The sequence below is a fragment of the Camelus dromedarius genome, chromosome 3 (genome assembly GCF_036321535.1).
Source record: "Camelus dromedarius isolate mCamDro1 chromosome 3, mCamDro1.pat, whole genome shotgun sequence".
NCBI classification, from domain to species: domain Eukaryota; kingdom Metazoa; phylum Chordata; class Mammalia; order Artiodactyla; family Camelidae; genus Camelus; species Camelus dromedarius.
In genome coordinates this window covers 59,673,799-59,700,529 of record NC_087438.1, presented here as the reverse complement: position 1 = coordinate 59,700,529, position 26,731 = coordinate 59,673,799, and the positions used below count along the sequence as shown (strand labels likewise).

General features: G+C 39.8%; 1 long non-coding RNA gene across 3 annotated transcripts in view; it reads right to left on the bottom strand.

Annotated features, from left to right (window-relative positions):
- Positions 1-699: 699 nt before the first annotated feature.
- LOC105099638 (uncharacterized) overlaps positions 700-26,731 on the bottom strand; it is a 140,478-nt gene continuing 114,446 nt past the window's right edge. Inside the window, exons 4-6 of one of the 3 annotated variants that reach the window (XR_010379104.1) lie at positions 9,938-9,953; positions 3,811-3,942; positions 700-2,887 (exon numbers count right to left, since the gene is read on the bottom strand). This is a non-coding gene — a long non-coding RNA (uncharacterized LOC105099638). Of the gene's footprint in view, positions 2,888-3,810; positions 3,943-9,165; positions 9,954-26,731 lie in introns of those variants that run through there. The other 2 variants (XR_004135618.2, XR_010379100.1) reach the window with 2 other exon arrangements.

Below are 26,731 nucleotides of genomic sequence, written 5' to 3'. Positions count from 1 at the left end.
TTTTCATATCAGCTCTTATGCATATAGAAGAACAATTCATATTCTTGCTAAAGCTGGAAAAGTGAAGCATCCAGAGATACTGCTTTCCAATAAAGTAATAATGCTCCATTAGCTGTTTTGCTGTTACACGTTTTACCACAGATGGCTCTTCTTTAAGTTGCCTTCCCGTTTGTGGCCCTGTGATAAATTTTATCAGTGGTCAGCGGGACAGGGTTGCAGGCTGGGCAGTAACACAGTGGCTTTTTATCTAGCTTAGTTCCCTTTGCCATGCCCTCCACCCAAAGCGGCATTTTCTTGGTGTAATTTATGTTGTGGCATTTCTGTCGGTAGATGTGGTGTCAGCAATTTGTGTTCCTAATGGAAGTTTACATGGAAATGATATACTTAGCCACAGAATAAAATTAAAGATGGGATAAAACTAATAAAAATTTTAAGGCAAAGGTGTTTGTGCCTGCTCGTATCTTAAAAAAAAAAAAAATTAAAGGAGGATTGTCTTTTGCCAGGAAAGCTTGTTTGCTAAAATACTGGTATAAGTAATATGTATAGAGTGAACCCATTCACAGTTAAAGCTAAAATTGTGTCAGCAATTTTATTATAAGCTTCTACACTCCAGAGGCCTTATAGCACTAGAATAATATTTTAAATTAAGGTGATATTTAAAGTTTTAGAACACAGAATGTTTAATCAAAATTTGTGGCATTTGTACTTTGGGAAAAAATATTTACATGTGATGTATATGTCTGTAATGTTAAAAAAAAAAAAAACTCATTTCAGTGCAAATTTTATTGGAGAAATTATTTCCCTGAATAGTCTGAATGGTTTTTGTCCCTCATATAGCTTACCATTATAAGATTTTCAATAATCCCATTGCAAGATATTGAGACTATTTAAAAATAGCTGTATATTGCATTAGAAATAAAATAGAAGCATTGTTTAGACTTCTTAGCAAAAGGTCCGAGATAGCCAAGCTCTGAACTTCTCCATCTTTAAAAGGGCTCTTACGCAAATGGGATCCTTATTCATTCTGAGGGACAGCAGACAGCGGAGGCACAGTTAGTGTTCTTTCATGCACCTACAACCTCTCTGTTCCTATCTCTTTCTCTTCCTCATAGAGAACACATTCCCAAGAAGCCAGCGGCACAAAGACATCGTGAATCCTGTAGACGGAGTTTCGCTGCATTATCATAGGAAGCTTCCTGCCATTGAATTAACAACAGGCAGATTTTATCACCTACATTTCCGTGTGTTTCAGAAGTATTTTTAAAAATATCTTAATGGCATTTTCCGCCTTAACTAAAGCTTCCTAGTTGATCCATTCATCATGGACTGTATCTTTGAGTATGTGCTAATATTCTGAGCTGAATGTAAAATGATGGTTATGTTATGCACAAAGATGTTCAGAAAGGAGATTTATTTCTGTGAACGATGCCTGCATTTCTGAAACAATTTTCCTCAAGTCAAACTGGCGAGAAACTCCATTAGTTGAAAATTTTCACCCTTTTGAAATGATTTAAGGACCTGTCTTTAGTAATTTTGATTAAAGATGAATGTTTTGAAACTTGGTCCCTATATCCAAGGTGTACCTACCCGCGCCCTGCTAGGATTCTGAATAGACAGCAGAGCAGCATACACAGCTCACACATACCAAATTGCCAGTATATGTATTCAGCTTTGTAAATATGCCTTTAAAAATACCTCACCATATTTAGCCACTCCTAAATATGTATTTACACAAGTCTACACACTGTAAGTGTTTACCTGGGAGACAGGAAAGGTCTCTCCAGTAAATAATATGGGTTTTATAGCCTTTCATGAAGGAATTTTTTGTTTGCTATGTAAAATAAAATCAGCTTCTCTCAGTTATAATTTAATAGCAATTTTCTTTCCCTGTAAATTTACTGCATAGCACTTGAGGTAAAGCCCTGCAATGTTTAAAAAAAAAAAAAAAAGATAACACTGGTGTTAGCTTTGGGTACAGAGTGGCTTTGATTCATTTTGCTAAAGACTACAGAGTAGAAAATATGGATATGATTTCTGAAAACCAAACAAATAAAAATAACGTGTCAGATATATTTCAGATCTAAAGCTATCACATAAGTAACTATTTTTTTAGGTTAAGAAAAAAATCAGAACCTCTAGGAAGAGCCAAATGATTTAAACTACTTTGCCCTGAACTTTCTAGATCACTGCTCAAATTTACACTTTACATTACATAAGTGGATGTAAGTTAAACATTTTCAACTGATAAGCAAAATTGAGTTAAATCTAAGATATGAACAAATTCTTACAGAAAACCAGCATTGCCTCGTACACCAGTCCAAGGACAGGAAATTTTCAGTGCATATTCTATCTTGCAAATATATGGCCTTGAGCAGTTGATCTGACTTACGCTTTTGAATTTGTAAATTAGGTTGTGATCTACCCTAGACGTAATGAATGATGGATCAGTACTCAGATATGAAGTACTGAATATTAATAGCAAAAAATACCTTTTTTTAAAAAGACACATTTTTCTCTCCTTTTTCTTAAATCATAATACAAAGTGAAATAGAACATGATGCTTGGAATGAAAGAGATGTCCCATTATTTGACAGGTTCTCACAATTCACTATCTCCCTCCCCACCTTTGCTCTCTCTTTATGAAGGCTTTTGGAATCACCTAACATTAAGCAAGTGACATTGGCTTTTGTGATAGGGATATGGAAATGGGTCCCAGAAATGGACATGGCTTAATTTGGAGTCCTTTAAAAGTTTTTAAAAGAGGTGATCTCTCAGAAGGGATCATTCTCCTTATCAGCTCACTTCCTTCTAGAACAAATGTGCAGGATTTCCAGCAGCTTGTCTCTCGAACCACTGAAGATTTTCCTGTCATCGTGGTCTTAGAGACCTACAAGAAAAGAACAAAAAGAGAGAAGCCCCTTACTCAAATTCTAAAGACACCTAATAAATTACAGCTTTGTATTTAAAGGAGACTCCTCTTCTCTTTCTTTGTTCTACGTGTTTCAAGAATTTTCTCTTTCAGGATCTTTCTGTGCATGGATGCCTATGCACAGAATGTATGAGTTTGATTTATGTTGAGGAGGTGGGAAATGTGGGCATTTCTGGCAAGTCCAGATATGGAAACATTGCAGGCTTTTTTCAGGATAGAAACACCAATTTTTTTAATGGGTCCAGTTATTTCACCCTTACATAAAATGCCTGTTGAAATTTGTCAATGTAAAACAAGTGCTAATATACCTTCCTATCTCATCTCTAAATGCAGCTTGGAAGAGATCAAGTTTATACACATATACACACACACACATATTTAAAAAGTAGGTGTGAAAATGTTTACCTCTCAAATTCAGATATTTTAAAGTACTTAGTTTTTTTCTTTCATTTATTCTCAAAATGTTGAAAGATGCATCCTATCATAAAAGATTCAAACACTCCTTTAAAAAATATGATTTGTTTTACCTTTGAATGTGCTAGAAATTTAAATGCAATGATATGCCTGAAGAACATGGAATGAGGGGGTTTGCAACTAGGTCACCAACTCAAATTTGATCCAGAGTCCTGAATACTCTACAGCTGTCTATTATGAGTATCTAAAATGAATGCAACAAATAAATATCTGATTATATTTTCATGCAAATTTTATACCTACTCTGCTAATTGAATTGGAGTATAATGTACCATTTGTGTATTCAATTTACACTTTTGAAAATTTTTCTATATCATCTTACATTTTCACAAAAGGAATAGGAAATCCACTGTCATGCCAATAATACCCACATATGTTTCAAAGGACACAAATAATATACTCCCTACCTTCTGGGTATGAACTAGGAGGATATAATTCAGCTCCATCCTGGATTTTCACATACTTCTGGACATGGCAGGTTAGAAGGCTCCTACGTACAGCATCCTGGCCGTGGTGGATTACGTTCCAGGGTACTGCACCTAAGAAACGAGCACAATTGCTGACCCCCACGTTGGAATCTAAGTCTGTTGGAAGAAGCACTGCCTTCTATCTCTTAATATCTCTCAGACATTTGGGAAATACAATTTCTGTTCACTTACTTCTGACCAGCCACTCCACACCTTTTTCTCACTGAGACTCTGGCACAAGTGCAGAGTGCAGAGTAAGAACAAACACCTGTTATGCTAAAAATTACTCCTCCATCTCCTTGCCTACTTCCCTGGAAACAAACACGTACACTTGACTCTCTTCCCTGAGGGTTCTTTCCTGAAATTATGACAAGATTTCAGAATTCTCGAGTTTTGCTGGAAACCGAGACCTGCACTTGTTGAGGTGAGAGGAGAGTGCAAAAGGGGCTGAATGGGAATGAAATCACAACACTTCATGTGGCTGCCAAATGTAATCTTAGAGGTAGAGTCTCTAAAATTCCTATGTGGCAGTCCCACTCTAGTCTGTACTGGTGAAATCAGCCCTAATGTACTGTGCTTAGATCTTAATGCTACCTTGTAAGACTGCACAGCATTCAAGGGAGAGAATGTAGCTTCATAGGGGAAATACAACCATCTCCTATAGATCTCAGTTAAAAGCACTGGGACTGCTTAGAAAAAAAAAAAAATAGAGGGAATTTGAAATCCCCTTCAAATATCTAAAGGACTGTTAAATAGAAGGCAGGTTAGGGTTATCTGCACGGAAACATCATGGGATAGAGTACAGCTGAATATAAGGAACCTTCTGTGAGTTGTGCTCTCCCAAGAAGGAAAACTCCCTGCCTCAAGGGAATGAAGACAGCACCCAGGTATAGGCTGGGAACCAGGGCAGCTGACCTTGGGGGACTCCAAAGGTGCTCATGAAGCAGTCTCAGGGGTTGTGAGAGTCATGCTGTATGGTCAGGCCACTCATGGAAGCTCTCTTGCTCTTTGTGCCTCCCTGGCTTTACCAGACCCTGCTCTGCCTACACCCTACTCACATGAATGTGTTTGTCCCCAGCCCCAGCCAATGATTGTTCTAATCTTAGGCCAGAACGGCTCCACCTGCTAGTTTATTAAAGGAAAACATCTGCCCTTGTAATGATCATTAATCTGAGGGACCGGGAGGGATGTGCCCCAGTTGCTGGTTTCCCTGGTAACTGATGAGCCAACTTGATGTCAATTTCCCATGTAAATGGTAGCCTCCTTGTCCCAGAGCAGTAAAGATCACTGCCTGTCCTGTCTGCCCTCTGCCACCGTACACAGTAGGGCGCCACTCCAGGACCTCTTGTTTGGGAAGAGTAAGATTCCTTGCCCAATAAGCTGTTGATGCCTCTGGCTCTTTCTTTGGTCTTGAGGCTGGGCAACCACAAGGCTTGCAGACCTGTTGGGTGTAGCACAGCACGTGCCAACTAGGCATATCTTCATTTTGGTCCTTTCGAAAACCCAGGATTTCTTTCAAGGAGGCTGAATTCCCTGCAGTAAATGTGGTTGTAAAAAGGAACATGTGTTCTACAGAGATTCCCTGGTTGGGGATCCTGGCTCTTCCATTCTACTATTATGTAAATTTGAGGAAGTCAATGAACCTAGGAATCTCAGTCGTAAAACTGAGGATTATTATTCCCATCTCACAGGGTAGTTGTGAGCTTTGAAAATCACCTGCATACTGTCTGGTGTATGCAGTAGGTGTTAATTGCTGCAGGTGCATAATTATATGGTACATAAATACTGAGGCCTAAAAAGCCAGCTTCTAGCCATCATCGGGCAGGATGGTCATACTGCAGTAAGTTCTGAACATAGTGAGCTAGGGTGATATGTGTCACTTTCCTACTTCTAAAAAGGCTCATTCTTCCATCAGAAAGACATACATTTATGTCAATGTGGAAAATGAGAAAAGATCCTACTGTGGAAATTGTGCGATAAACACATAAAATGTAGTAAATGAAATATAGTCACAGTGATGAACTTTATCAAAATTTACATGAGATGAATAATGCAAAGGCAGAGGAAATTATTCTCTACTATCAGCAGAAATCCTCTACATAGCTCCCTCTTAATTTTAAGATTCTTTTAATAAGGTAGAGTCTATCTGATTATTATTACTCTATCTTTTTAAAATCACATCACCTAAGGATGGCAGCGCTGGTCACAAGGACAATGAGAATCATCTGGTTTCTTTACTACAGAGATACTTTCCACTATTGGCATATGATTCTTAAATTCCCAAACTAAAAGTTTTGATTTTTCCAACCAGGAGGGTGATTATTTCCACATAGAAATAGTTGGTGAGTTTGATCCAACTGAACGGCAGAGTTTATTAACTAGCTGTTCTGTAAAATGTAACCCTCAGCTATAATTATTATATATAATTATATCTGTATTTAATCTACTTTCAGGTATTAAGCCTATATTTAACATGGCTAACTCCTTTGAAATTGGAATCAAAGATCTTTGATCTGGTCAGTCTTCCCCACAAGTATGGGGTATTTCTGACATGAATTTGGACTTTTACCATCCCTTGAAGGACACTAACAGTAGCTCTGGATTCTTCTCAGTTTTGACAGGAAACTCACACTGAGTTAATAGTATTAGTTACAGTTCCTACTAAAATGATTCTGTATGCCCAAGAAAGGATGACTAGATTTGATGGTACATTCACTCCTAACTTAGATTGGTAACTTTCAATATACCAGTAAGTTACGCAGTATTTTCAATGGTTGAGTTCCTTCAAGCAATCTGGTTACATGACTTAATGCAGCATCCAAAGATGCCTGACTTTCAACCTGTGAGTTTGTAATGGGTGGTCGGGAGCTTGAATTCCAGGAACACAATTCTCTTGCTCTAGCACAAGCATTCTTACACACAGGAGAGGGGGCAAATTATCTGAAGGCGAAGGCGCTGGGACAGCCCTGGGCTTCCTGCCCTACCTTCATGTGGCAATAATTTCCCTACACAAGAGGCAGAGGGCCCCTCCTTGACACACAGTGTCTGCCTTGCCTCCCACACAGAAACCCACAAAAAAGTCTGACCCAGCACATATTAAGAAAAAAGCCCTGACTTGACCACACAGCAATTCTGGAGCATGAGCAGTAGCCACTGCCATGCTCCTGGCAAGAGTTTCATTGCATCCAACTGAAAGTGGGCATAATAAAATTCCTTTGTCAAGAGTCCCGGTGGAGTGTTGGCAATTGAGAGCATATTCTCCCCCTGGTAGGAACGACTATGGAACAGCATGAAATCTATGCTTTGGCAGCAAGGGAACTTGGTGCTAACATTTTTCTAAACTGAAACAAGACGGATGATTTGGCCTGATACTTACAAGTTATATGATATGTTAAATCACCTCTAAAAATAAAAACAAAAGATTTGAAGAAAGTTGTGAATTTTACAAAAGGAGAAAGATGGTTAGATAAGCTTTTTGCTTGTAAAAAAAAAAAAAATTTTAAAACATGTTGAGAAGCATGAGTGGAGGAAACTAAAATACAGAATTGTGAATACCGAAGATGTACTAGCGTGTTTAGAGTTCAAGGACTGGGGGCTCTGGACAAATTCCCATAATAAATAATAATTCAGAGAGTCTTTATTTGTAATTAAAAATTTCTCTTATCCAGTAAGTTATTACAGAATTCAGTAAATACCAGGCCCTGATCGTAGGCGCTAAACAAACACAAATATAAAAAGAGCCTGCCCCACAAAAATCTATTCACAGATATAAGGTATAAACCGTCTGTATAGCAAAGAATAAGCACTAAAACTAGAGACATTTGACTAAAGGCATTTAAAACTAAACTATTCTAGAGAAACATTCAGTTTTCTTTTCCAGTTTCTCAGTGTGATGCTGGGTCTTCACTTTACCCTCTCTACCGCGTTGGCGTGCTTCATTGGTCACAGACACTGATCCTACAAGGTCAGGATCATTATCACTTCTCTTTTTCCTAACTAGCCTCTAACCCACTGACCCAAAGAAAGACATGACAGCCCAAGAATAACACAAACATGAGGCTTCTTCCTTAAGGAATGATTTGGGATTTCTCTCATTAGAATATCGTACTTTCTCAAAGGACCCAAATGAGTACAGAGGAGAGCTTTGCCCCTGGGCACCACTAACCTCAGGGAGCAGATCCAGGGGAGAGAAAGAAGGCAGCAAAGCTTCCATTCACTGAGTTCCTGGTACTATGTGACAAAGCCACTTCATTATCTGTCATCTAATTCAATCTCCAACTGTATTCAATTTAAAAAACACGATGTTTACTAGATCGAAAATCTGGAGATGCTTCATAAGAGGCAGGGCAGAGATATATAGAGTGTGTATGAGCCACGCAGAGTGACAGAAATAGAGCACAAAAACATGCAAATCTTTTCCCTAATATGCCCAAGATTTTAAAAGTAAAATGAAGAACCTGTCAATAGGGCTGAAATTGAACCGCTTAAACCAGGCTCAGTGTTTATAAATGAAGAAGAGCCAAACCAATAATAATATTGTGGTATTGATTCTTTACGGTCTCAGTCACACCCACCTCATCACTTAATATATTTTTTCTCCTAATATGTGTTCAATCCTGTTTGATGGCTTGGCTCAGAGCTTAGATAATGGAGCCAAACCATATCCCTTTGGTTGGTCTTAAGCTTGGCTGGACTTTCAATGACTTCCACACATTAAGAGCCACTCTCACAAAAGGCTTAATATAATGAAGCCACCTACCTAACAAGGAATAAGAAGTAGCATTTCCCGAGTAGTTCTGTGAGCCAGGCACTGTGCCCAGGGCCTTACCCCAGTGAGTCATTTAATCCTCACAGAATGCTGAGGTAGGTAGCCCCATTTACAGATAAGGGAATTGAGGCTGGGAGGTTAAGACTTCCCCAAGGTCACAGAGTTTGCAAGGATAGGACCTTGATTCTGTCAATTATATTCAAACTGCTGCAGGTTCACAGGATGTTGTTCTGCTCTACTTTGAGGCAAATTTCCTGACAAATTAGGATTGCCACTTTCGGAAATTTGGAAAGCTTCACACTGCTGAATCATGTGAAGACTGGACAGCATTTCCTGGGGACCTGATTGGGAAATAAATTGCTCACCTTCACTTGGCCCAGAGGCCTGGCGTTCACAGACACACCAATCACTAACCCCCCCACCCTCTGCCACCGGCACCTCCATCGGCAGCAAGAAAAAATTAGGACTGCTGCACACGTGGACTGCTGCACACGTAGACTGCAGATTATTTTTTGTGACTGGTGATTTTTAAATTTTTTTCTTAATGTAGTCAGTGGAGTATGAGATCTCCTGTATGCCAAATATTGGGGGAGGGGTTACGCACTATGTGAATTACCTCAGGCCAAACCCAAAATAGCCCTGGTCCTCCCATCCCTGAACTTCAAAGCCAGCCCATTCCCCCTGCCGCTGCTCCTGCTGCGGTGACTCTGCAGTGGTCACAGGCCACAGCCTGGGTGGTCTGCCATACCCTGAGCCAGGGAGCAACCACATGCCTCATTCTGGGATGGGAAGGCAGCGGAGAAAAAGATAGAGCTGATAAACACACCCTGGTTCCCCCAGCTCCCCCTCGGGGAAAGTCAACTCTATACATGCCAACTGTGCTCACACAAGGCAAAGCTTTTAACAGTACGGCACTGTCCCCCACTGCCTAGGGTGTTCCTTCCTGACTCCCTTGTGGTGACACGGGAGGCCACATGGCACCTCATGGGTGGTGGGAAGATCATAAAACTGGAAGGAAAGAGAACCAAGTTCTGATTCCAGCTATCATTCAGAAGCCCAAATTCCCAGCACTCTGAGCCCACATCTGATATTCCTCTGGGTGTTGGGCACTAGGGCTTATTCGTCTGTTTGTTTCCTGAAGATGGGAAAAATACAAAATATTTCTCCCATATTTCCCCAGCCCCTGTTAGAAAGCACTGATCTGCAGCAAGTTTCAGTCCTCAAGACAATTCAGCGGGAAACCAGCTTTCACATCTTGCGGAGAGCAGGAAGAAGATCTCAGGGAGGACCTAGGCTCACCTCAGGCACATCTCTTCTGTGGAGAGAGAACAGAAGGTTTTTACACTCGGGATAACTTTTCAGCAGAATCAGGAACTGAGCAGTGACATTATCCCCGCCGTGCACTGGAGAATCCTCTTTCTCCAGCCTGTAATGGGGCTTTAATCTGAGGGACATTATCCGGAAAAGCCTGGGAGAAACAGACACCAGCCCATGCAGCTCTGGGGGGAGTTTCTTTTCTTTATGAAATTCACAAAGGAATCAGTCCTAGGATCTGAAAGAATACTAAGGTTTTTTAAATTTAAAAAAAAAGGCGGGGCTGCCTCTGGATGTTACAGAGTTGGGAGGAAGGACTGGCTTTTCTTTGAAACTAGAAAATCTATTTGGCACCTTTGTCCAGCAGACACAAGGAAAAGATCCCGTGGTCGTAAGTTGTTTTATCTAATTTTTCCCCTCCTAGTTTCCTTTGTTGTGAGTTCCAAGCTGCTTTGCACCCTTCCATCCTTTACAGCTATTGAATCTCTTCTACAGATCTGTAAAAATAAACAGGCCATTTCCAGATTACCAGCCAGCAACACCACATCCTGTGTTTGAGCTGATGATAAATAAGAGTGAGGCAGGTAGTCCCCCAGACACATCTGGGAAGCATCCTCTTCTCTGAACAGAAGCACACAGCATTCAATTCTAGCCAAAGCTTGTTTGGCCTTGTGGTCTGCTGAGTTGAAATGGTTATGCTATTTTTTTTTTTCTGAATCTAAAGATTATGTTTTTCCTCTGACATTTTTCCTTTTTAAAAAAATTTTGGTATATATACAAAAAAAATAACACCCTGAGGGAAACTCTATTGGCTTTAGCCATAAATCCCAGGTGTATTCTAATTAGCTTTAAAACTTACTTTAAAAAAAAAAAAAACCTTCAATTTGAAGACAGCTAAAGCAACTAGCAGCCACGGTTTGGGCTAATTAACTCTTCTGGTAGCATCTAGTGACTAGAAGCTGTGGTCTCAAATATTCTGTGATGATGTAGCTACTCAGGATCTTATCTGCTCTTTTAACTTCTTTTAAATTAATCAGCTTTATAATGATTAACAACCTGAAATTATTTTTAGCTCTTGTTCCTATTTATTCTTTTCCCCTTCCATTTATGTATTCTGCACTTTCTCCCAGTTAAACCCTTCAATGTCTGCTTAAAATACAGGAATATCATGAAACCAGCATCACTCTCCTCCCCACACATGTGCAAACAGACACTGATGGGGTAAGCGTAGGGAATCATCTTTTGCATCCCGAATTCAGCATTCTCAGAAGCAAGGGCAGACAGAAGACAAGCAAAGAAAGGGAAAAGTACTGGCAGACGCCACTGTTTCAGAGAACTCACATTTTGCTTCCCAGAATCTTAAGCTGTTCTTTCTCACCTTTCTCAACTCCTCAAGGGAAGGCTATTGCCACTCAGTACAGCCTCTTGGTAGCTGTCTAACGAAAACCACACCTGTGGTATACGGCGGCCACCAGGAGGGACCAGCTATAGATGCCCTGACCATGCACAGCTGTCCATCCTTCTGGGCTAGCCTGTGACAGCCAGCAAGTGCGCCTGGGAAGACTGCAATAAAAATGCACTCGATCCTACTGACTTCTCTCCCATCACCCTGTGAGGGAAGGTTTCCTTTCAGGATGACCCAAGTTTTATCCAGCTTACAGTTTACATCGTCTGATAAGACTATTCGGAAGACTTAACACAAGAAATAAAAATCTCTGTTCTTCTAATGAGGAAAGAGAATGTTGGCCCAGAAATCAAAAGAGCCGGCCTCTAATCTCCTCTTTGCCGTTAACTAGTTTTGCGACTTGGGAGAAAACAGTTTCTTCACAGGAACGCTAAGCCAGAAGATTTCTAAGGTCTTCCATCTACCAAGGTTCTGTGAAGGGACGTGTACTCCGAATTGCCCTTTGGAAGACCAGCTGCTAACCTCTGTGCAGCTATAAGGTAGAGGAATCAGAATCAAGGAAGCCCAGATTTACATACCATAGGACCTTCAGGGAATTTTTAAAGATACATGTTCACTGCTCTTTTCTGAAATCAAGAGCACTCTTGCACGCCACTGCTGATTGTCAGACCTCCGTGAAACAAAATATCATTTTTCTAATACACAAATCGCCAATCAGAAGGTTAAACTGAGACTTTCTGGTGAAGCAAGAAAGCAACTCTAAAAGTTGAACTAAAATGAATAAATATGACTACGGCAATAGAAACACCAAATGAACATTTTAGTCCTTATTTTGTGCCAGACACTGAGCTAGGGATTTCTGCATGTGTTATCTCTGCTGAGCATGATAAACACGCTCTGTCCCCTCATTCTGTTCTCCAATTATCCCCCCAGGCCGGCCTGCCATATGCGCACCTCCTGCACAGAGATGTTGAATAAGGCAGGACCTCTATGCACAAGCACACCAGATCAGTCCAAATCCACTCTGAGGACTTCCATGGCCCTAATCTCAATGCATTACTTCCTAGCGGCAGGAAAAGAGCTCCGTATTTGTCAAAAAGAAAAGTCTCAGTGTTTCCTGCCTTTTCCAGGTACACTTCTTTCAAGTTTCTGGGAGTATTTTATGTACACAAGGAGGAACACTCTGATGTCTGGATCGATATCTGCAAAAGCTTTTAAGCTATAATAACCATGATCTTCAGCACTCAATACATTCTGACAAGACCCCCCCTCTATGTCAAGTGAAGTGGGTAAATTCTTAGGCAGGGAGTTTTAGACCCACTCTTCGCCTACTAGTACTTTCAGTAGAAAAGCCCGTAATCATTAAGCCAAACGCAAGGGGACAGGCATTCCCAATTACACAGTTTTAACTCCCGCTAAGTCCAACCAGCACAAACTTCATCACTACATTGTAGTGTTGCTAACTAATGAGCTGAATTTTGGCAGCCCATTAATCTTAATTTTGTAAACATTGATTTTTTTTTCCTTGGGTTTTGAATGGAGCTAAAATTAGCATTTTTGTTGTTATTTTCAGGGGTTTTTTTTTTTTTAGTATAACCTCCATTTCAACTTCCTGCTACTGGATATTTTATTACAACAAACAGCTCTATCCTTGACCAAGGTCTAAAAAGAAGTCAGAAGAGTTCTGGGAATAACGGTCCCATCTCTCATCTTGTTTCACACACTTCCCCTGTCCCTTCTGGGACGTGGAGCTGCCATTGACTTCTAAGGAAATTCACTTGAGGCTCAATTAAAACTATGGGGCACAGAGAAGAAGAGGCATGTCCTCACCTTTTCCTCCCCAGTAAGATCTGTTTCCAAGACCAGTCCTATATAGTAGGACTTTTGAGGGCTTATAGTATAAGACAAAACTGGGAGGTTCAAGTCAGCTCTCATTTGACAACTGCTGGCTCATCTCTAGTTTCTCTTGTAAGTAAAAATTAAAACTGAAAGGATCTCTCCCACCAGGAGAGTGCTCAGGGCTTCCAATTTTCCCCAACTCTCTCTGGCTTCTTAGTCATTGCCATTTAGCAGACACAGTTTACATAATAACAGTTTTATTCGTGTAGGAGACACGGGGTATGAACTGCAGTGTTTAGTTAAGCTACCTGAGAAGGTCATTTCACATCACTCATTTCTCACTGTGGGCTCCCCATAGCACAATCTCACTCAAAACAGGCCATAGGCTCTCTGAGATAGCATATTCTAGAAGGCTTCGAGCCCCTTCCCTTTATTTTCCTCAGGTCTACCATATTGCAGCCTCCAAGACTTTCTCTTCATTTCTCTACTGGACCCCTTTAGTCTTCATATTTCTGCTGACAAAATACCAGTCCAATCACTGAGCAGCATCTGCTTACTTATGACAAACCAAACTATCACATTTCTTCTTTTGAAGCATCCTGACATTTATCACTATCCTTCAAGATTTCATGTTACTCATTGAAAGTCTAAAAGCCGTCACCAAATCAGTCTTAGGAATTAAAAACAGCATTTCCACGCAGAAGGCTGAACTTGTGGTGATGAAGGATAAGACCCTAATGTCGGCTGCAGACAGACAGGTAGACATCTCAGTTCTGCTATGTTCCAGCTGGGCATCCTTGGGCACATTACATAAGCTCTCTGGGCCTCATTTTTCCCATCTGCAAACTGAAGATCAGATAGTCTCTACTTCAAAGGGTAGTTGTGGAGATTAAATGAGATCCTGTGCACCCTTAGCCCGGTGCCTGGTGGACAATAAATTCTTAATAAATGTCAACTACAAAAGTTTTAACTGAAAGGTATCTCTTCATTGCAGTTTTGAGAGTTACTACCTTACTGTACTGTCCCATTTTCAGAAACATTCTATTCTATTGTCTGAGGAACATGGAAAGGTACATATATATGTATGTACATGTGTGTGTCTATACACATATTTTAGACTTCTCTTTTACTGACCTGCCACTAAATCTGAAAACACATAGTAAATGCCTACATTTCATGAGATGCTGTCAATCAGCACTATGAAAGGTAGGAAGGGGCAGGAAACATGGTTCCTGCCCTCTGAAATCTGGCTGAAAGTAAGGACACGCACTCAACAAGCCATCTCATAGACCTATACCAGTCATTGGTTAAATAAGTGGCACACACAGTTCTTTGAGAGTTAAGACAACTCCTGCCTGACAAGGTCTAGGAAGGAGTCAGGGAGCGAGGAGAATTAAAGCTGACCTTTGAAACATAGACCCATTTAGACCTAATAAAAGAAGTAAGGTGAACATTACTAGCAGGGAAATTTCAGAGACAGTGGCCCAGAGTCTGGACAGACTAGAGCATGTCCAGCAGACAGTGAGGTGCTGAATTTTGCCAGAGCAGGGCAGGAGTATTTCATACCTACATCTAATGGAAGACAGAACAGGATCAGCTGACGCTGAGTTAGTTCACTGAGAGTGGGCTTTCGCTTGAACTTTGCTGTTGTTGTGGTCCAGGCATGACAAGAAGTTGCATCTGGAGAACTATCTCCTAGCAACTGACAGTGGTTCATTAGGACTCTGCGTTGAGGATTCTGATGTCTGCTGAGGAAGGAGAAAGAGGTGGCCTACATGCTTTATGTCTGCCAGCCAGGCAAAATAAACAACGGAGGTCATGGAGGGCAGTCTTAGCCAAAGAGTGACATGATAAAAGAAATGTTTTAAAAAGATTAATTTGGCAACAGATCATAGGACGAGCTGCTGAGAGAAAAGAAGAGGCAAGAAAACCACTTCGGAAGCTTTTGCCGAAACCAGGACAGCAACCACACAAACATAAAAGGAGGGATACATTTAAGAGATTGTAAGAACAAATCGATATACTTAGCATGACTTCTAAAGAGCCTTTCAACTGAGTTAGGGCTTTTTTTTTTTAATAGCCTTTTTTTTTTTTTTAGAGCAGTTTTAGATTCACAGTAGTATGGAGCAGAAGATGCAGAGATTTCCCATACCTCTCCTGCCCCCACATATGCATAAGCCTCCCCTACTATCGGCATCCCCTACCACAGTGGCACATTTGTTACAATTGGTAACCCTACACTGACACATCACAGTCACCCAAAGTCCAAAGGGTACATTAGGGTTCTCTCTTGGACCTATACGTTCTATGTGTTTGGACAAATATTTAGTGACATGTCTCCACCATTATAGCATCATACAGTATAGTTTCACTGCCCTAAAAATCTTCTATGTTCTGCCTATTCCCTCGCCACCAGCTCCTGGCAACCACTGATCTTTTTACTGTCTCTGCAGTTTCATCTTTTCCAGAATGTCATATAGTGTGAGTCATATAGTATACAGCTTTTCAGATTGGCTTCTTTCACTTAGTAATATGAATTCAATTTTCCTTCACTAGAATGAGCTTGGTAGCTCATTTATTTTTAGTGCTTAGTAATATTCCATTGTCCAGATGTACAATAGTTTATTTATCCATTTACCTACTGAAGGACACCTTGGTTGCTTCCAAGTTTTGGCAATTATGAATAAAGTTGCTATAAATATCCACATGTCCTTTTTTGTGTGGACATAAATTTTTCATTCTTTTGGGTAAATGACCAAGGAGCATAATTTCTGGATTATATGGTAAAAGCATGTTCAGTTATGTAAGAAACTGACAACTTGTCTTCCAAAGTGACTGTTTCATTTTGCATTCTGACCAGCAATGAATGCAAGTTCCTATTGCTCCACATCCTCTCCAGCATTTGTTGTTGTCAGTGTTCTGGATTTTGGCCATTCTAATAAGCATGGAGTGCCATCTCATTATTGTTTTAATTTGCATTTTCCTGTTGACATATGATGTGGAGCAGAGTTACAGGATTTTGATTCTTAAGAAGGGGACCATTTTGGCTAGTTCTTAAAATAGCAAAGATTTGCTTATTTCATTTATCCATTACCAAGCACTGTCACCTAGAAGACAGCACGGTAAGAGGGCATTTGAAATACAGTACAGGTAAGTTCTGACAAATGATAGATAAGGAAAAATCTAGATGAGATGTACTTCTAACATGAGTGAGTATTTTGGTAAATGTGATAAAAGCTTTACCCTGGTAAAGCAGAGGCCACTGAGAGGGAGTAAATGACCTTGGGCAGAGGTGTTACAAGACACTAAACATAGTCTTGCCTTCTTCATAATTTTGACCAGCAGCTCTGGCCCTGCCTTAGCTCAACCACTTTGTCTCTCCATCTTGTGACAAGGTAACTACGTGTATAAGGTGCATCATGGCAGTTATGCCAGAAGTAAAGATATGAGGCTGAAGCCAAATCTCATTTCAAGGACAAGTCTCTCAAAAGGCCTCGTGGAGGCCAGGGCAGAGGGAAAGAAAGAAGACTTTATAATCATCAACACTGCATATTGTTTTTAGTTGTTAGTTTATTGAGGGGCCACAATGTATGAAGCTCTGAATTAAAAACCATTTCCAAATTATAAGAATGATATATATCCTCCAAAACCATATGCTCTTCCCAGGAGGAAAAAAAAAATGTCTATTAAAATTAAAGAATACAGCAAGAGATGGCATAAATGTGTAGCAAATGTCTCTGCCTTGTACCCGGCCGGTAACAGTCTTAGATATGTTGCAAATTGGGTAAAGGAATGTATGACTTGGGAGACAGCAATAACTGTTCGTGTAAGCGCCGAATCACAGAACTTTCCCCAAGCTAGGCGAAGCCTAGGCAAGTGGGAATAACAAATGAAGAGGAGCTGCTTCAGGAAGGACGGGTCCTGACTGGGGCTCCCTCCTTCCTGCTCAAATGTGTTGATTATGTGACTCCAACTAGGCCAAGGGAAAGATGGTTGGAACATTTCCTTAGACAATGGCCCGATTGAAAGGTCACTTCCTGCCACTTTCCATATCCCTGAGGGGAAATCCCATGCTGGCTCCAGTACACAGTGATGGCTATGTTGAAAGCCAGGCTTCTGAAAAAATGCCTGCCTGCCAGAGTCACTGGCCTCCACTTTGGGGTTTAGAAATGAATTAAAGATAAGTATTCATGCTCGAATGTCCACTCAACTATAACGCAATCTGTACAATTTTTCAATTCACAATCATTGCAAAGCAGCTGTGTTTTTTATACTTCGTTGACTCTATGATTTTTCATATCATCTAAGAAATAGAAATTCTTCACTCCCAAATGAGCAACATTTTGAACCCAACCCTGACCCTAACATGATAAAAATCTGTGCCGTGGAAAGAAACATAAAGTGGTTCGTTGTTTTGTTCTCTCTTCCCCTGAAAGCCATCCAAGGGCAGAATCCTGTTGCCTGTGTTCACAATGAATATGACATAGAAAGAACATGGTATTTTAGACAGAGCTTTCAGAAAAATCCATATAAGGACAAGAAGAAACATTTGATGCTGAATTCTTTCCTAATTTAAGACATTTTGAGTCCAGTTTTTGTTTAAAAAAAAAAAAAGGAGTAAGACAAATTCCAGGGCAAATACTCCTGGGATTTCTTGTGTGAGCTGAACGTGGTGATGAGCAGACACTGTCCAAGTCATTGCAGGCACCCCACATAACCTAAATGCTCCCTCTGTGCGTGCCCAACTGGCACCAGCCTGCACAAAAGACTTCAACCCTTCCCCAGCTACAGCCTCACTCCCTGAATCCCCACATAATTCAAAACCCTAGCATTTTAAACATGTTGATGAGTTGTTTTAAAATTGTACTCAGGTTACTTTGTGGGAACATTGAATAATCTAATGCAATGCTTATCAAAGCAGATGATCTGCATCAGAATCACCTGGCGTTTTATTAAAATGCAGATTCCTGAGCCCCTACCTGGAATTGCTGAATGTGAAATATTTATGGGAGAGGCCTGGGTATCTACAATGTTAGAGACACTCCTGTGGTTGGGATCCACTATGTAACAAATCCTGGACTTGAACCATAGTCTTAGTTCCACTATTCACCATTCATTGTAGACCTTCAGCCAATCATTTAATCTCTGGACTCAGTTTTTTCAGCCATAATATAGGATTATTGTGAACTAATATATGTAGAAGTATTCGTTTATACAAAAAAAAAAAAAAATTCACACATATACTTGTGAATTCCCCAGTTAGACGATAAAGTCTTTGAGACCCAGGAATCACTTCATTGTATTTTCCTTATTGTAATACCATATTTCTTTCTGGATTTCAGTAAATAGTTACTTAATGTTCTATACAGCACAAGACTTGGAATTTTTTGCACCCTGATACTTAAAGAAAGTCAGCTAGCCACCAGGAATCCACTGTCGAATTTACCTTGGACTAGGGTCTTCCCTAGGACTTAAAGGTTAATCAACGATCAGAGTTGATTAAACTTAATTAAACTTTTGTTTGCTGTCTAACAAAGCTTAAAGGGTGGCCATGTAAGTCCTCCTTGCCTATTTATTTAATTTTCCAGGAGAAAAATAACTCAGGTACCCCGACAAGTCAGGCTGACTACTCAAAATGGATTAGGGTAAGATTAAAGAGATTTTCTTAATTTAAAAAAAGGACTTTTATTGACGACATTATTTTAATGCTTTCTCACGTCAATACTTTTAGTCCTGTATTTCATCCCTACCTTCCAAATGAAGAAACTACATCACAGGGAAGTTAAGTGGCTTTCTCTGACAGCCTGATTTGCCTGTCTCTACAAGACGGGAAGACCCGTCAAGGGTCGGGCTGAGCACGTGAGCCTAAAGGGGCGGCCTGCGCCCAGAGAGCTGGGGCCACTGCTGATGGTCACTGAGTGCCTCTCTTCTGCTCTGTTCTGTGGTTGGCCAACTTTCCTTTTTTTTTGATTGAGATATTTATTTCATTAAATATAGTAAAATCCTCATTCAGATTTAGGTCAATTTTACAGGCTCTGGAGTCATTTTTGTCTTGTGAAGTCGGTGTTTCCATAAGTTCATGGTACATGGTAAAAGGATGATCACATTTTCATATGAATTGTTATATATTTATTTATGATAATGATTGCTAGGAAAAATGTATAACCAGTATATCAAGTCCTGATTTCAAAAATAGTATGACAAAGATGAGGTTAAATAATTTAAAATGGTGACTTGATGTAAAGTTAAATATTTTTCTACACATAAAGGAAGTCAAAAACTGACACATTAAATAATAGTTGAGGTATTGTGCAGATATCCCCACTTTGTGCAAGAGTAATAAGGGCAGTTGGGGCAAGACTGCTTTAAATTGCCTTTGAGACTTTGCATACCTCTCTTTCATTTTGAGTTGCTTTTATGATTGAACTTTGGGGGAAAAAAACCTTCAATTCTTTATTTTCAAGCTCTTCAGCAGCTGTCTCAAAGTAGCCCCTCAAGTCAACAACATCTATGTACTTTATTTGAAATTATACTGCTGATTAGGTGGCTCCAAATCACACTAAATGTAAAGCTAGAAATAACAACTGCATTTATTGACTATTAGTGTGAATTACACACTGTCCTAGTCATTGTACATACGTTACTATTAATTATCAGGACTCCTGTGGGGTAGGTATCATTATCCCCAATTTACAGGCGTGCAAACTGAGACTGTGTGAGTGATTACCCACAGCCCCCTAATATGCCGAATGTACAAACCAAAAATGGAACTCAAGTCTGTCATTCCCTTAAGTCTTTGTTCTTTCCCCAATACACACTGCCTCTCTGTACTAAATTTCCTAAACTGTATTGCCAAAATATTTTTAAATGTCTTACATAATAAAGCTTCAGTCAGAATGCTGTAGTTGTAGAAAAACTCTAGGCTACATCTGTGTGTGTCTTTAAGTGAACTGAATGGATTATATTTGTAAATGGGTTACTTTCAGTAGGTCAGCCACCTCACTATACCTCCTTTCGGATGAAGCCAACACACCCCTTTCTTCTCATGGAGATGAAACCTGGCAACTATGTTTGTACCTGAGACCCTATCGTGTCCTGGCCAGCTAGGAGTCAACACCTTTCCTAAGTCAAAGTCGCTCTGACTGATTTTCTTTCCTGCAAACCTGGACTGAGAACTGCCTTGCTAACAAGAGGCCATAGAAGCTGGGGAGCTGAGGACAGTGGAGAGAGTGGAGAAGCAGAGGGAAGACCGAAGCAGAGGCGCACCTGGACCCAGAGAAGCAGATCTTGAGATGAAAGAGACAGACAGACAGGGAGGGACTACATTACACAACAAGAAATCTAACACTCAGCCTCTAGCTAAAAAAATTTGAATGAAGAAAAATATTTCAATGAGTGGGAGCCCCCCAAGAGCCCCTCCTGCCCTTGTACTCTGAGGTCTTCTTACAACAAATTCTTAAGTCTTAATGAAGCTAGTCTGACATGGATCTCTGTTATTATAGCCAAAAAGGTGTTAAGTAATACAGTCACAACACTGGAGAGAAATTTCTCCTTAAAAACTTTTCCTTTGAGTGACCTTGAACCATTCATTTTCTTCTAATCATTTACTGGTAAAGACCATATTACAGATAATTTCAGTTAGTTCTAGAAACCAGTCACTTGACCGCATTGTAATGTAAACACTTCATATGCAGATAAATGATTCAAGTTCTTTGATGGATTTCATTAAATTGTCTAAATATTTTTGCATCATAAAGACATTCAAATGAGAAACTATCACATTCTCCCCAAAAGAGCAAGATCAACAAAAGATGGCCTTTATTTATGAAATAAACACCTATTCATCTCATTTAGCTCCCTTCAGTTGCTCCTTATACTCATCCTATCTTAACCATTTTTACTAGAAACTCTAGAATAATTTTTGGCGCAGACAAAAGTAGAGGCAGATTTAGCAACTAAAGCATGTATATTTAAAAATCGCCCCTTATTTAGCATGTGTTAATATGATGGTGCATACCAGAGGAACAAAATAAAATCATCACAAGAAATGACTGCAAAACACAAGCGCTGTGGATAATTCAAACGAAGGCTTTTAGCTGGCTCAAACAATTTGGTCTTGATTTCATACATCACCAAAGTGAGACATTAAAGACTACTCTACACAGGGCACTTTTTTTCTTGTTCATCCATGTTTTCCCTGGGGCTTAAGAAGGGGGTGGGGGTGGGGTAGAAACAGCAAAGAACCATAGCATTTTTTCATTGAACTGACTTTAAAAAATGAGTTTGGCAATTAAAATCAGATTTTTTACGCAAGAAAAAATACATCTAAGTAAAGCACTTATACTAAAAGTTTTAGCAGAATGTGGATTAAATTATTGGTTTTTAAACCACCCTTTAAAAATGGCATTGACTCTGGAATGCAAAAAATCAGTAGATCCAAAGTAGAACAAGATTTTGACACTAGCAAAATTGAAAGCTAAATTAAAACTTCATGTACATTATTTGCAAATGTAATAATCCTAGGAAAATTCTAACTGTAACATCTTCTCAGCCGAAACTGATCTCCTCAATGTTTGCTTTCTCTGATTATTTCTAGTTTATTAGAGGTATTTTTTAGACTATGGCTATTGAAATCTGCAGTTTGATCCTTAAAGTAGATTTTGAGTAGCAAATCGCACGGGCCTGAGTATCCAGTCTTTTGGCCTTGTTTCTTTTGGCCTAAAAGTGGTTCCTTTCAATGCTTCTGCCCAAGAGGAAAGGCAAATCTAGAGAGGTGGGAGGTACCCTTGCTTTGTGAGCTGTCATAAAAGCTGGCAGGTGCTAAAAGATCGGAGAGCTAGGAGACCACAGCTGAAGTTATAAATACATGTTTAAAAAAAATCTTGTTAGTAGTACATTAATATTATTGTATGTCATACTGTAGATGAGTTTACTTTTTACAAAGTGAACACCTTGTTGAAAAATGAGCCAGCAGAGGTTGCCTTTGAAAGGAAGAATTAATGCATAAAGCTTAAACTGAATATTTCTGTTTGAAACCTAAAAACTGCATGTGCATTACTCATTGAATTTATCAGACCATTAAGAGTAATTATGAAGCAGCGTTAATATATAAGCATAAAGCAGAGTAATGGACCAAAAGAAGCAACCTTCTGTGAAGTCTATTAGAGAAAATGTTTCCTTAAGTTCCCACAGTAGTGCTTTAACCCCTGGTTACTGCTAGTGGGAACCTGTAGCTATTAAAAAGCAAGCACCTTCAAGGCTCCACGCAAACTCATTCTGCTGCTTACAGGATCCTCCCCCTTACTCCTTTCTTCGGGAAGAAAATTTTTTTCCCTTTAGTCTCAATTTCAATGTCATTCCTTCCCTGAAGCTTTTCGGGCATCAGCTCCTTCCTTTCGCCCAACCCCCACTGCCGCTGAATTAATAAATTAATCACGTGCTCCTCTGTGTTGCCATAGCATTGTGTTAATACCTGTAGCACAGCACTTATCATGTTGTATTATAATTAGCTCTGTGTGCATGGATCTATCATCACGAACCTAGAGATTTCTGAAAGTGCAGACAATGTGTTTTTCATTCAGTGCTTTGTTTGTAATAGGTACTCAAAAGATGTTCATCAGAAACAAGTGAATAAAACCCTCTTAATAGCAGTACACTCATGCATTCACCCATTCATACCTATATTCAACAAGTAGTATTATTTAGAGATATTTTATGTCTTATTGCAAAATATTTTCTCAGATCCATTCCTGCAAAATAGAGTGTGGTGACCTGGAGGTCACTGGAAATCTTTCAAGTACATAACATCATGTAGTAGACAAGAGCAGAGAGAAAGACAAGAATATAACTTCTCCTGATTAAAAATTTTGCCTATGGCTATCTCCGATGCTAAACATACAGCATGTGCCTGGTGAAAGCTTGCTGAATGATTAATTGATTATAGCTGAAGTTCAACTGTTTTCTGTCAAAGTGGGTGATGATAATATCTGCTGAAAGTTTCATCTTCTGCAAAAACTTTCTTATAAAGTCGAGTTTTGTCCTGACAACTAACCCACATGAGACTGATACCATTCCTCCCTAAAAACCTTCAAAATTTCTTGTGTGTATATTTTTATAGTCTAAGTATATATCCATCATGACTGATGCAGTATTGCTGATGCTTTGTGCCCCTTTTTTGATGTACTGATTTTTCAACATTAGAGAAAAATATTTCCTCTTTGAACTAAAAACTAGTCTTTTTATGCTTTTATAAACCAGGAAATTGGGTTAATTGGTTCTTCACCAGGACAGTGATCACTTATATTAACAGTGATCACCCAGAGGCAGTGCAAGTTTTGGGGCTCCTTCTGTAGTCTCACTGAATGACAAAATTACATCTGATGCCATGTTAGTATCAAGCATGGATGACCATACTTGTAAGTTCTTAAGCTTTCACAGCTGAGAGAGTTCAAGTTCAATGCAAGGTTCCCTTTCACCCCATTCCTCGCAGCTAAAATCTGTCTGGCCATAACCAGGGGCAGAAATTGTCTTCCTCACAGACAGCCTTTCTGAAGAACTCTGATTCTTAGAATGCACTTCCCTCTACTGAGCCGAAATCAGATTCCCTGAACTTCAAACATTGATCCTGGCTCTAGCCCCTTGGGTTTCAAAGATCTAACCTAATCCCTTTTCAAATATTGAAAGGCAGCCATGGTTGCCTGCAGGTATTTTCCAGCATAGCCTATACACCTGACTAAGTCTGTATCATCCAGCACACGTGTGCCCACTAACCACAAGGCCATCGGGAGAAATCAGTTCAAAGGCCTTGCTCGTGTGCTAATGCCAGTACTTCTTCAGCTAAATAAGCAAAGTGAATTGGTCACGACTGCTCTGAAGAAACTCATGTTGACCCTTAATGATCACTGCCTACTTTTCGGTGCGCATAAGCAATCTGCTTAGTAATTCATTTGGAACTTGGCTCATTTTTGTTTCCAGAATCTCGACTGCATTCTGTCACAATTCAACTGGTGGGTATGGGGTTGGGGTTGGATGGAGACTCTAAGTGTTTGAAATGCAGGAAGGGGATAGATTTACTACAGGGAATTGGTTACACAGAAGCAGAAAGGCTCCCTGAACAGGGAGCAGTGAGGCAACCCAGAGATTAGAAATAGCAGGAAGTCACTAGGACGTCTAGGCTAGAGGAGAAAGGGAGGAGCCTGCGATATCGAGGCCAGGAGTTAGGGTCACCCAGAGGAAGACAGAGCTGTGACAGGAGTGCCATGCAGGGGTTGCAGCTACGGAGAAGACATGACTTGAGACATTTCCAGAGATATCACCTGAAGTACAGAGAAACAGGGAAAATAATCTGGCTTTGGCTTTCCCTTTACCCCAGCCCTTTACTCTCCCACTGGGGTTTCCTCTGGCTGAAACCCCAGCTGACACTGGAGAGGCAGCTGACACAGAAATCTGGGAAATGCAGCCAGCACGGGGTGGGGGTGGGGGGGGGGCGGGGCAGAGCAGGGGAGGGGTGGAAATGGGCGCCTTTCTGCAATTCTCCATGATTCCGCAAGGATTACACACCTGAAGAACTTTTCAGTACCTTTTGATTATTACCTTAATGACAACCCTTCTTTTATTATGGCTTGTGTGGGAGGTTGCACCTCACACAATGTTTTGCCCAAACCTGAACAAGTCTGACCCAACTGTGGCTACTGTTGTCATTGTTACTGTCATTTACCTCCACAGCATTTACCAGTGTGTTGCACACAGGAGACACGAAATTAATACAATTTGTCTGATTTTAGAAAAATCAATTATTCCCCCAAAATAGCTATTTTACTACTTCATCTCTTGTTTTGATGTTCAATTGCTGCTTAATTGTGTTTCATTATGCTTTTTAATTTATAGTTGGTGTTAATAAATAATAACTGAAGTGGATCTAATTTTCCTTCTGAGAAAGTTCACTTGATACCTGCACTCCCTGATGGTTTCTAACAATCCACATCCAACTCTCGTGAGGAATGTAAAACGTATCATGAAAATGTTCACTCTCATTTAAGTGACACATATCAAAAGGCCTTTGACATTATATTTTTATTTTTTAAGTAATTCCTTTTTCTTTCTTTTGAGATTTTATTAGAAGAATATTTACACAGTATCCTTGGCACAAACATTTTAGCAGGTTAACAGCCAGGTAGCTGTATAAAATCATCAGTCAGCTGACTAAGTTTATGAATTTAACTAATCTTTCCCTAACAAATGGACAGCTTTAACAGTAACTAGAAGAATTTAGAAGCAATTGCATCACTGGGTTGATTCAGGATACATATGCAGCTTTTCCTGACTGTCCAAAGTAAACATTTATTCAAGGACACTACACTGATCCTCACGTGGTGACATTTAGAGCTGTGCTGTCCCATATGGTAGACACTGGCCATGGAAAGCCACCAAAAACTTGAGATGTGGTTCTTCTGAACTGGCATGAGCCCATTCTTCTGAATAAGCATAAAATACACCAAATTTCAAAAACTTAGTATAAAGAAAAAAATGCAAAATACCTTATTTTACACTGGTTACATGTTAAAATGATAATAATCTGGATAGGTTGCATACAGTAAACTATTAAAATGAATGTCACCTGTTTGGTTTTTTTTTACTTTTTAAAATTTGACTCCTAGAAAATTTCAAAATATATATGTGGTTAGCATTTGTGGCTTTCTTTGTATCTCTTTTGGGTGGTGCTGGTCTAGAGCAAATGAAGAAGTGCTTGTCTGCAGAGATAGGACACAGCAACTAAAGGAGAATCATCCCTCCCTTTAATTAGTTCTGTAATAGCAACGGATCCGATGTCAGACATTTAGAAGAGACAAGACTATTCTCTTCAGTCAAGCAAAACTCCCACTGTGGTTCCTAAGAGTTCTGCCTGAGTGAAATAAATGAGATTAGCCCCATGATGTTTACTTCATACTAAAACATTTTCTTTTCCGAAACTTTCTTAGTACACTGTTGGCTACCAGGCTGTAGAAAGTGCAGAGCCGAGAAAGGAGGAAAGAACAATAAAGGCACAATTTGAAAGTGTTGTTTTGAAACATGTAACTAGTGCTGTCAGCCGCTGGTTCTTTCCATTTTGTACATTTACATTTCCTGACTGTAGTTTAAGAACATTTCACTGCGTGTTACTATCAATCATCCTTAACCTAGAAGTGCACTGTACATTAGTAACAGTTAATTGGCATATTTAAAGTAAATAGCTACTTAGTTTTGTTGTGAAGGTTTTGCATACAAATCTCTAACACCACACGCTTTGTTTGTTTCAATAACAAATACCCTGTCTGCAACATTGCCACTTCTGTCAGTAGATGAATAGAGATGCAATCGCATTGAAACACCCGGCACATGAGACGACAGCCCAAATGCTACGCAGTGTGTAAGCAGGCCCTCCTTGCCTGTCAAAAGATGCCCACACAGAGGGGAGAGCACAGACATGAAAAGGAGAGGCAATGTAGAAGGATGGACCAGAAAGAAAAAGGGAAAAATAAAAAAGAAATTATAACTTT